At 43.4% G+C, this 12,166-nt stretch overlaps 1 protein-coding gene across 2 annotated transcripts in view; it reads left to right on the forward strand.

The window, feature by feature from the left end:
• Window positions 1-1,151: 1,151 nt before the first annotated feature.
• LOC125766723 (homeotic protein ocelliless) overlaps window positions 1,152-12,166 on the forward strand; it is a 31,833-nt gene continuing 20,818 nt past the window's right edge. For both annotated transcript variants that reach the window (XM_049432911.1, XM_049432912.1), the window contains exon 1: window positions 1,152-2,654. The gene's annotated coding sequence lies outside the window, so the exon portion shown is untranslated. The remainder of the gene's footprint in view (window positions 2,655-12,166) is intronic.

Consider the following 12,166-nt stretch of genomic DNA (forward strand, 5'->3'; position numbering starts at 1 on the left):
ACCTTTTTGTTTGTTTCAAAACGAAAACTAATTATTTATAGCACACCTTCTTCACAAAATGTTCCAAACGGTCCCCAAAATGGCGGACTTTCCGAAAGGAGTCCTTTTTCTTTTCTTTTGCTAGTTTGTTGTGACGCGCGCATGTACAGGCAAAGCAAATCTGGAATAGTCGCTTCCTTTGCTGTTGTTGCACATCATCTTCAGCAAACACACAGCCACAATCACAATCGGAACTCCATTTGGATCGATACGAAAATTGGCCAGAGCTCTAGGCATCGGAACGCTTTGCTGGGATTTGTTAATAGAAAGGACAGGTTGTACATATATAAGGGCGAACGGTTAGTTTGTGGTTTGCAAACCTTCGTGTTGGCAAAAAACCCTTTTTTCCTGAAAGGCTCCTCCAAGGATGCTCCAAGTGTTGTGGAATGCTAGCTGCTTTCTTTGTTTTGTCGACCGATCGATTCCATCCAGTACATGGAACTTTGTTCTCATATGTTTGTATGTGTGTGTGTGTGTAGAGAAGGGGGTTGGAGGGGGGGTTGAAGAAGAGGGGGTTGTTGTGGGGCATTCTGTGTGCATCTGCGTAACAGTGCGCATAAAACGTTGCATGCGCAGAAACACCAAAAATCGAGTGCTCCAACAATTTCTGTAGTAGAAATGGGGAGATCTTTCCAAAAAGCAGAATAGAGAGAAAGAAAAAAAGATGGAAAGGTCTGAAACCTCGGCTTTAGTTCGGCGAACCCAAACATAAAAAGAAGTGTGAACAAATGAACGAAGAAGAGAGAGAAAGAGAGAGAGAGCGAGAGGGAGACAGAAAGGCGAAAGGAAAGTGATAGGAAAACCCTTTTTCCTACAAAGGTAAAGGGCACGAGAGAGAAAGAGAGAGAGAGAATGAAAAGAACGCAGAATCATCGCAACATAACGCATGGACGGTTCCCTTCTAGCAGAGTGAGACCGTTCCCAAAAACGCGCGTCTATTTGTGGGCCGGCAGTGTGAAAGAGCACGAGCTTATGCGCGCGTGTCGTACAGGTAACGCGTACGCACGAATCATAGCTTACACGACCCACGTAGCTGCGACGGCAAGCGAGATGGAGACACATACCGCAGCCGCCTGGTATCGATGCGTGCGACTGAATCCGATCGTTGTGCGCGGTAAAGCGTTTCGCATCTCGGGTTCGGGGTGATGGCAATAGATGCCCGGCCCTGTAAATTCGGTTTCGTAAGCGAAACCGGTGTGCGTGTGCTTTGTGTCACCGTTTCGTAGCTGTGTGCGTACCGACTACCGTACGGTGCCCAGCAGATTCAGGGTGTCGAGCGACGACTCGGTCGCAGCAGCAGCAAACTCATGAGGTATGGTTTGTTTTTCTACTTAGTTCGACGCGACCATTCGGAAGGAGTACATGTGCCCAGCGGATTAACATTAATTATCATTTTTATTGTTGTTTGTTTAATTAAACCATTTCCCTTTTAACTGTTGGTAGCAAAAAAGGGTTTTTGTGCGTTGTGTGTGCGCGCGTGTGTTTTACTCTGTGTCGCGGCCTTGCGTATGTGTGTGTGTGCGCGCGTGTGTGTGTGTACATACGCGACTTATTCACGGCCGTGCGTGCGTGCAAAAAGCAGGAAACCGTCCGTCAGACTGGTACGCGATCGTCCACTGGCAGGAAGCTTCGGGACCCCCAAATTCTTATCTGCTACGGAAAGTGTTAAGCTTCAACGGTTTTTGGCGAATTTTTGGCGAGGTGTTTTGCTGGGTGTTTAATCTTCATCCCTTCGCAAAACGCCTGCCCTCGACCGCGTCTCGCCCCAAAACCACCCCACACACGTGTATGTGTGTGTGTGCGAGAGAGAGTGTGTATGTGTGCGTGTTTTGTTTGTGTGCCCTGGAGTATCTGGAGTGTTCTCGGTGTTACGGTGCGAATCGTACGTGAACCAGACCAGAGAGTCAGCAAAAGCCTCACAAGGAAGGAAGGCCCCTGTAAGGTGTCCTCTCCTCATACCCCCGCCCCCAGCCCTTGGGAATAGAGCCACGATCAATCTGCACCAAGCAGCCAAGAGAAAAAATACACGAGCACAATTGAAGCATTTGAAGATCGGAAACGGAAAAGAAACAAGTGCCCACGCTTGGGTAGTAGAGCAGGCGAACCGAAATTCTGCTGCCGTTTTTTTTTGGTGCGGTTTACTTCTCGATGAAGCAAAAATAAGTAGAAATTCACTCGCGGACAGTGCACGTGTTAATAGTACCGTCAGTGTAACAGTGGCCTGTGTAGACGTGTAAATGTGCGCCTGTGTGTGTAGTTGTGTGTGAGATTGTATGTGAGAGGGTTGTGGAACTGAAATCCGTCTTCAATGGTGGTTTAGCTAACTTTACTTCCCTGCCCTCCCTTGCGAGAGGAAAAGCTTTTCTGTGTCCGCATCCGTGTAAAACTTCGATCGCAACCTAACTATCATCAACGGGAAAACACGGGCCACCGGGGGTACCGTCTATGTGGAGTGTTTAGAAAAAGATACGCCCGCGCCCGGGGGGTGAAAACCCCTGTTCAGTGTGACCCATCCGTCAGCAAAAGGTGCTCAAGAAAAATCACACACACCTCCCCAACGTGATACACGATCCAATCAACATCCATCAACTATCAAAAGTTTGCTGCTGCGAAAGGTGAGTACGTGCTGTACTTGTTACTCGATTAGTTCACGGGTCTCTGCCTCCCGTCCAAATCCATTCTTCGACATCCGATCCGCAACCACAAAGAAATCGTAAAGATGGAATATTCGCGCGGGACTTAATTCTGTTCGTCTGCGTACCCATGTTCGATGGGTTTCCCGTCGTCCTTTAACGTGCGGTTTTACATCAATCAACCAAAGCGCTGTAAGGCTCTCGCAACGCGCACTAAGTACGGCGGGTGTAGAGTGTGTGTGTGCGCAAGTTTTGACGAGATGTGTGCAACAATCAATTTTGGGGGCGAATGCGTGAAGGTATAGATGTGTTTTATTCTTTGTTGTTATGTTTTTCTTCGCACAAAAAAAGGACTAATTCGGTACGAATTTTGGGATCCGTTGAGACCCGTCGGAAGTGAACATTGGGATTGCAGTTTTGGGGTCTCGCAAAAAGGATGTGGAATGTAACTCTCCGCTTTGTTCTTGTGTTTTTTTCTTAATATTTTCCCTGTTAAACAACAATTTCTTTTTGTGCGTTAATACCTTTACGGGTGGCGGATATTTCGCTTTCGATAATTAGCTGTAAATCCAGGAGTTTAAGACTTCTTGAAGAACCCTGCATTAGTCTTACAGAGCACAACAATTATTAAAGACATCAAAATGATTTACTATTTTGTAAGTCAAATAAAGTTCAAGAATTCCCTCAAAACAACGGATCTCTTTTATAGAGTTAACCAACAACTTCAAAAGGTTCTTTGTTTGTGGACAAAGAACACTCCCAGCAGGAGCTATTTTTATTGCCATATTAGCAAGGCACTCATGTATGAGGCTTCTTGGTCTTGAGCCTTTGTTTTAGGTTTAATACACCGAATACTTAGGTTCGAATCTTATCTGGACTGGGAGGGAAAGATGGATGTCCTATGGCAAGAATTGTGATTACTCCGGGCTTTATATGATGAAGATAATAGGGCAAGAAATAGATCAAGCTTAGATTAAGCCAAATTAAAGGAATTAGAGACAAAAGTCAAGCCTCTTTGCAGATTTTGAAAGAATTATTGTATTATTTTGTTTGCAAAATTAACTTGATCTATTTAAAATGGAAATATTTTATTTTTTTGTAAAAGGAATTAATGGAAATCGCCTCAAAAAAAGAATTTCTTCGTGATTCACAATTGACTCATCAAAATCAAAAATATAACTTCCTTTGTTTAAGTTTGCTGCTTTCATTTTAGACCACATTTTTACAATATTTGTAGTTTTTTCCAACTTTTCTTATCGCAAAAGGATAGCTTCTGAATTGGCGAAAGTTTTACCACGCTATAAAATATATCCTGCATCATTACATCATCATTACAGCCGTGGGATTAATTCCCTGGACGTGGCATTTTCCCACCAATTTTAGAGTTCAAAACCCAAAGATCCCAAAGGTCCGAGCGGTATAATAGCAGAATAGGTCCAGTTGCTGTATCCGCTGCATCCGTGTCTTTGTCCATCGAAGCGTCACTATACGTTAGAATAAGGTGTTTCAACAAGAGCAAAATAAGAAAAAAATACGGGACTGAATCGATCCAGGGGAAATGAATGAAAGTGTTTGATTGTCGCTGAAGAAATTTAGCGATTGACCTGTGCATTGAACTACCTGTGCACTGTGAGGAGTTGCATACCAAAAAACCCAACCGTACAGAGTTTGTCCCGTCTGGTGAATTATGTGTTCCGTTACGTGTTACGCCCGGTTTTCGTAAAGTTCGGGCAGGGCAGGACTTGAAAACTATGAATGGATAACACAACCATCGGCGGGGGGAAACAAACTGTGGTGCACCGTTCCGGCGGACACTTGATTCCGAGGACGATCGACACCAGAGACTGGAAGGTACACGCACAAGAAAAGAAAGAAAAAAAAACACATCACGGTCTCAAATCAAAAGCGTACGATAGAAGTGAACGAACAAGCGGACGGCAAAACGGTACGGAAAACTATTCAATTCATCTCGATCTCCGTCTTGCTGCGCCCGTGACGCGAACTCGAGATTTTTAATCAATGAAATATCAATCAATTCTCACCCTTTCATTCCACCACCCGTGGACCGCTTCACGTCCGTGGGTCCGTGAGTCCGGCTGAATGGTGGTAACCAAAACCCTCCCACACCGGTCCTCCTTTCCTCTAGCAACCTTGTTTTTTTTTTGGTGAAGCATTCGGAAGCGTTCCAGCAGCGAAATGCGGAGCAAACCTGTGTCTGTTTTGCCTGTGACAGGGCAACGCGTCAAACGCGTCATGTGTCATACACGTCCGCAATTCCTTTTCGTCCGAACAGCCGAGATTATTGGGTTGACTTTTGATTTCCTACCACCGGTTGTTACGATCCGGCTTCACCACCGGACGCTAGGTGAACGTGGGTGCCTGCCCGGCCGATGGTTAACTTTACGAGATTTACCTTCGCACAAACACCTTCTGCCCAAAGCATTTGTCGCTGCCGCTGTTCACTCACTCAATCTATCTCTCTTACGGGTGTTTCTTCGGTTTTTTTTTGGTATGGGAGTTTATTATTATTTTATTTTATTTTATATTTCGATTGAAACTGGGTAAGAAGATGCCGAATTTTGTACCCAAGATCGAGAAATACTGGAATGGAATAGATGTCTACGTGTGTCTGTCTCTCTCCATTTTTTATTCTTCAGAATTTGTGTTGTATTTCTGCTTAGTTATGTGTGGTTCGTTGTATATTGACCTCTTTTAATGACTTGACAAACCAAAATCGGAGCTCTCTGTGCACCGATGGAATCGTGGTTGATGGGGGCGCACGCGAAACGACAGTACAACCACTTGTGCCGCTTTCTTGGGGAGAGCAGAAGAAAAAAACCCCAAACCCAACCGGAGCCAAGAACAAATCTTTATGAATGCTTAAGTGCTCTTTATCAACGAGCAGTGGAGTAGCGAGAATAACAAAAAGCGGCCAAAAACGAAGCAAAACAAAGCTTCAAACGAACCACACACACGCTCGAATCGAATTCTCGATGGGTTGTACGCTTTCGTGGAGTTGCCGCGGTTCTCGGAGTGCGCGTTCGTCGTCGGGTGGCGGGTGTCACCAAAAAGTCGAACCCCGCTGGTGGTGGCGTCTGCAGCCGGACCACGATTCGGTTGATGGAAGTGAATGCGAATGTCAACATTGGTGAAATGTCGATATCTGTCGGCGGGTTTTTTTTTACTGGTGGATTGTAAAAGAAGGAAAAAAAACTCCATATCCTCAATAAAAATTCAGAAATTCAGAAATGTCTACATCTTCCCTCGGGTCGGTGAAAGAATCCGTTCAACACCCTGTTTCCTTTTTTTTTTGGTAACTCGGTATGCTTTTTGAAAGTGTTTCGGAAAATTTGCCGACGCATCCCTTTCCTTCCGCCTCTCGCCACCGTATCCGATATAAGTATCGAGAGTGTGTGTGCCTGCCATAATTATGTCATTCCAACCGGTGTCGGATCAACATTTCTTCTAGTCGCTTTCGTTTACCTTTCCCCTTAATTCTTGGATTCCCGATTTAGCTGGGTTAGAAAACCAGATGAATGGGCAAGCGGGTGTGAAGCAAACCGAAGGAAAAGCATAAAAATCATCACAGCCCAAGTCTCCAAACAAAAACAACGGGGCCCCGTATCGAACCTGTCCCGAATCGATGAGTTACATTAGATGTGTCCGAGCTTTTAGTGTGGCGCACAACCCGGGGCTGGGTGGCAAGGGGGGATCGTAGACGCAGAAAGGTTTGAAATATCGCACCGTTTGCTATTTTATTGATGGCTAAACTGGTGTTGTTGGATTGGTGTGATAAAGCAAATGGTTGTTAGACATCGTGCCGGACAAACAGGGCCTGGGTGTGCAATGTGCTTGATGTGTTTCCGTGCTTCCCTAGGAGGTCTAATGTGGTCCAAGAAATATACAAATGTGTTCGAGATTATTGCTCGCCGGGTCGGGTTCGGGTGGTGGGTTATTTGTAAAACATTAGCAACGCAGCATCTCCACCTCCTCCCCGGGATTGCCTTTCGGGGTTGTTGCGTTCCATCCACTCCTGAATCGGTTCTTCAATTTACGACGGAAACGCGCGCGCGGTACGATCACGGGAAAAAAAAACCTGAGGCCCTCTTCAAACCGCGAGCGAGCCTAAAAATAAAGAAAAAAAAAGACTGATGACGTTGAGTGGCCGCTATAAAACAAATCCCTCGGCGCTCGTGTCAAACAAACGTATCGAGCATCCCCCATATCATCTTCGACGATTCAACGATTTTTGTTGTTACTGTTGTTGTTTTTCGGATCCTTGTCCCGTTTTGTGGCTGGATCGTGGTGGTGGAGCATTTTTCAGAATCCATTTCCGCCGTGCTTTGCTGTTGCTGGTACGAAAAAAGACCAAAAAAAAAAGAAGAAAGGAACTGAGTAGCACACGAAGAAGATGGAGCAAAGAAAAAAGGAAGGCAAGAAGAAGAAAAAAACTGCGCGACACGATCTATTAACATCGTGTAAATGAGTCGTTTACAAATCGAAACACCGATGCAGCCTGCGTGCGTAGCAGTACGTGTTTCGGATCGTTGTTTCTTGTTTTTTTTTTTGGTTTTGGAAATATATTTTTCACTCTCCCGTTTCCATCGCCATTTAAGCGGACGCCTCCTTCACCCAGATCCCAGAGTTTCGATGAAAATATTTTTATACCAACTGTCTGGGGTTGGAGTTTGATTGGCGGTAAGGTAGAAGGAATAACAAGCAACCGAAGCGTGCGCTGGAAGTGGAGCAGCATTAAGGCAAAGCATCAGATAATCTAGAGTGAACTTAGAATTTCCAAAAACCCCGACGACGACGACGGTGTTGCTGCGCCTTGACAGGGTTGACATTTTTGACACTTCCGTTGTTCGTCGTTGGCGTTTTGTGTTGTTTTGTGTTACAGTCGGTTGATTGTTCGCCTACCCCCGGGGCCCTGTTGCCTTTATCGAAGAGGATCGAAATCTGCTTCAATTGAAGGAATAGAACGAATGATTTCGTGAGAGAAAAGAAAAAAGGAACAAAGACTTCAACTAGACAGTTGTAAACATACGTTGTTTGGTTATGCTTTTTTATTTTAACACACATTTACAGATGTCCTCAGAATGAGTTTTTGTCACTAGATAAATTATGACTTGTCATATCTAGTTCAGCTTTATTTTCATATGGAATATATGAATTAAAAAAATATTTTCTGAACGCTCACAAACCTCTCGAAAGTGATATAATTTTTAAAAAGTAAACGAAGTGTTTAAATTTTTAAATAAATTAAATTATCGTACTGAAAAACATCGCAGAACCGCATTCTAGTCAATTAATTCAATCGCACCAAAAAGGGGGTTCGTCGCTTAGGGTCTTTTGTTTCTCCGCGCTATTTTGCGAACCTTTTACATCAGCAACGATTGCAAAATAATGCGAATGCGGGGAGAATATTAACGAAAAGGCAATTAATTGTATAAATATTCCTTTTAATTCTCCTATTTTGATAATTATTATTACTATAAAGAGGAGAAGATCATTAAAATCGAATAAATAAAAATACATCACTGAGCAGAAGAGTTTGTTCGTAACTGCTATCTTCGCGGACATCTTATTCTTGGTTGTACTTGAGTAAGTACAAAGCTGCCAATAATAAATCGATAACTTGATTATCGTTGAATTGATTTCCGTTTAATTAAAAGTCAATCATTACTCCGTGGTTTTTTGTTTTTTGTTTCGTACTCTGTTGTTGGCTTTAAGCTTGGATTGATAATTCTCCAGCTTTATTCCCTATTTGTACTTACTTTAAAATTTATTCGTCAACTTTTATAATAGCAAAAGAGCGCAAAAAAAAAAACATTTGTCTCTTCCACCACTTAAGAAACTACATAAACTTTAGATAAAATAAAATAAAATAAAAAAAAACATATATGAAAACCTGCTACAGAGTCATAAAATCGTGAGTTCTATAAAGCAAAAAAAAACGAAACAAAAATCAATCGTTTTCTCTTCGCTGCCTTATCGAAACAAGCACCAGCCGCAAGGTTTTGTTTTCCCCGCGTTCCGTTTGCAGGAAGGGTCACTTAACGGCGACCCAGCCGTTCAGTGATGTCCAGCTTTTATGATTGCTGATAAAAAGAGAAAAGAAAACATTCTGCGATTTCGAAACCGTTGTTGGTTTGTTTGGTATGCTATGGTTTATGTTAGTTGGGTCTGAGGGGTTTTTTCTTCTTTGTAATATGTTGAGTGTTTTGTGATACGGAATGAGTGTGTGGGCATGAAGATATAATTATTAGCATTTTTTTAGGGAAGCTTGATGCAAAAAGTAATTTTTAAAAAGTGAAAATAGTGAATATTTTAGTTAAAGTGCAATTGTGGTTGATTCAAGTGAAAAAGTGTATTAAAAATAAAATAATTTACTTAGACTTTATGAGTTTTTTTTGTCTTTAAACTATCCAAGAAAAGGAAACAAACGATAAACGATTAGAAAATTTGTGCCATCGGTCACCTGCAATATAAAATCAAAAAACCGAAGAATGTCCAAGAAAACAATCAGCCCAACCTCAGCCGGTGCCTAATGGTTTGACGTGTGGTTCGTGGCTTAAAACACTAAAATAAAAGAAACATCGCACCCGTGTGTTCGGCTTTCGGGGCCCCCGGGGGGGGGGGAGGGGGTTGTTCCGAATGTGGATGCCGAAACTGCCAACGGTCGGTAAAGTGTAAAGAGTACCGACGCGCAGGTGTATTATCTTATTGGCGGATCTGCAAAGAACTACAAATCGTTGCAATGGTTTCTCGCGTGCGGTTTCCTCTTTCCTTTACCGGGCGAGAACGAGATCCCCGGGCGGGTGACAAAGAGCTAGTGGCAAAAACTTTTATTTATTTGTATTTCAATCACTCCCCCCAAAAATTTGTTCTCCCTTCGACTCCGTCTCTGCTCCAAACCAGTCTGCTCCACCAAATTCCACGATGAATGCGATTTAGATTTCAGCTCCATTTTCTTCGTGGAGTTTTTTTTTGCTTTGCTTTTTTAGAATTTGTGTCAATTTTGGCTGGTTTTGCGGGTCTCTGGTGTAGGAACAAAACAAAAAATGGAAAGAAGCAAAAAAACATTAGCGGTTTGCGCATCGCCAATCCTACGTTCAGCATATTTCGTCGATTAGGCGCCCGATTGCTGTAGCTCGTGCCCGCCTTATCGGCGGTTTTTTTGAGCTGATGGAGAGAGAGAGGCTTCTTTTAGGCCGTTTTTGTTTTGCCCGCAAATGTTTTCGTTTCATGCTTTTGTTTTTGTTCCTGATATTCTGATTCGCTTTGGGTGTGCATTTTTTTGTTGGGATTTTTGGGTTCTGTCAAATGTAAATATTACCGAAACGCCGGTCAAACTGCCGACGGTGGCTTGTTGGTACATGTTTCTTGCGCATTGCCGTTTGCCGTTTTTTGCGCAAAATTCCAACACCCGTCTTTTGCGCAGGGTATCCCGTTTCATTACAGTTGATCCCACTTGGTGCTGGTTCGTTTCATAAAGATCCGTGTTTTTTTTCGTCTCGTCTGCTCACTTTGTTTTTGCAAAAACGGAACGATTCTAACACCGATAATGCAAAGCGAGAGAGAGAGAGCGAAGCAAAAAGATGAAGAAAATCTGACACCAAAACCAAGGCTCAACTTTCGCACCGTAACCGATCGGGTGTAACGATCGGGTGTCTAAAAGCGCAGTGAGGCAAATTATGAAAACGCCAATCGAAAGCTCAAATTTCCTCCGACCTGAAAGAAGAGATCCACAAGAGAGAGAGAGAGGAAAAAAAAGGAAAACAACTTCCCTAACTTCAGGACCCCTGAAGGCTCTAGCCCCGCATGGCGCGGCGCGTGTCTTCATATACGTGTGAAATGAAGGGCGTAGAAACCAACAACCAAAAAGTAAAAACCCAAGATTGGGTAGAAGAAATGGCCCGCCAGCATTCAATTCAAACGGATTGCTGTACACGGTAGCTGCTCGTTTGTTCACGTTCGTATGCGATTGGCGAACCGTTGTGAAGTGCCCACTTCCGGCGGGATTGTGGATGGTTGTGCTAATTTTTGCACGCGCGCCCGCGTTCGTTTGCAGCCACTTCCGTGGTGCCGCCGATGTTACGAACCCACTGTGTGTGAACCACTTGGCAGCTTTGTGTTGGATTTTCTTTCTTTTAAAAGTTTTCCTTCACCGGATGGGATGCTTTCTATTTTTTTGGGAAAGAAATGTTGATTGCCAATCGGGAAGTATTGTCCTATTCGCTAGAAGGTGTTGAATGATTGCGAGTCAAGTTTTTAATTATGTTTCCCATCCCTTGAAATAAAGTGTTGGAAAAAAGAGTGAATAAAGTGCTTGTTTTTCAGAAAAAAATATTTGTTAGACTCAATTTTTCATAAAGTGTTTGACTCTAACAATAAATTTGTAAAACCAACTTTAGATTCTTGAAGCTTTTATGCTACAGTTTCCTGAAGAATTTGTAATAAACCTAACAATCAAGTTTGCAGACGACATGGTTTAGACGAAAGCAAAAAAAAAACAGCCACCAAACATGCCTTGTTTCTAAGCTATTTCCGGCGTGAAACAGAATTATCTAAACACCAATAAAGGCTCCCGGGGTGGATCGAAAACTCCCGGCGGGAATCGAGAACCTTTTTTCTGGGAGCAAGACAACAAGAACGATGCTTTCGAGGTTGAAGGAGGAAAGGCGCGTGACGGAGGGAGACGGAGCGGTAGTGAAAGAGCGAGCTTAAGGGAAAAGGAAAATGCCGAATCTGAATCATAAAAGCAGAACTACATAATTAATTATAATCCTCAGTAGCCGGACCGCGGGATCATAAATATTTATTTATATGTGCGTATATTATGTATTCACACACACCGATAGAGAGGGAGAGAGAACGAGAGAGAGAGAGAGAGAGGCTCACATATCCTAAAGGTGAGGTTTTTCCCCCCAAAAATCATCTCCTTTCTTTACCATTACCATGCAAAACGGTGCAGGCGGCGTTGCTTTGGTAGAACCCAAAATGTTGTAAATACACATTTTTCTACCAACCCGCCCTCCTCCTTCATCCTCCGCCTCTCTCCCACGCACCACAAACAACGGGCTGCGGCTGTGGCCGACCAGCCAGGAAGATGAGGAATGTGAATAAAGCTGAAATTAAAGTACGCTGGTAGCCACATTCCACCGGCGCATACCGGCGTGCATGTTCGCGCCCGTTGATCAATTGCATTTAAATTAATCTTAATTATTAGATATTTTACTCCACGCACCGTGCGCGTTGTGTGTGTGTTTGTAGGTGCGTTTGTGGTTTGCTTTTTTTTGCTTATATATTTACTTTATTCATATTGTTAGCCTTTTTTCACAGCTTGCTTTCCAAGAGTGAGTGAGAGAAATATGGAGGGAAAATATATTTGCTCCCGTTTGCCAACGCTTTTCGGCCTAGCGGGCGAAGGCGAGCATGTTTTTCTCGCTTGTCATTCAATTTAATCATAAGGCTGAACCGGATTGTGCTTT

Source organism: Anopheles funestus, chromosome X (assembly GCF_943734845.2).
Source record: "Anopheles funestus chromosome X, idAnoFuneDA-416_04, whole genome shotgun sequence".
Lineage (NCBI taxonomy): Eukaryota > Metazoa > Arthropoda > Insecta > Diptera > Culicidae > Anopheles > Anopheles funestus.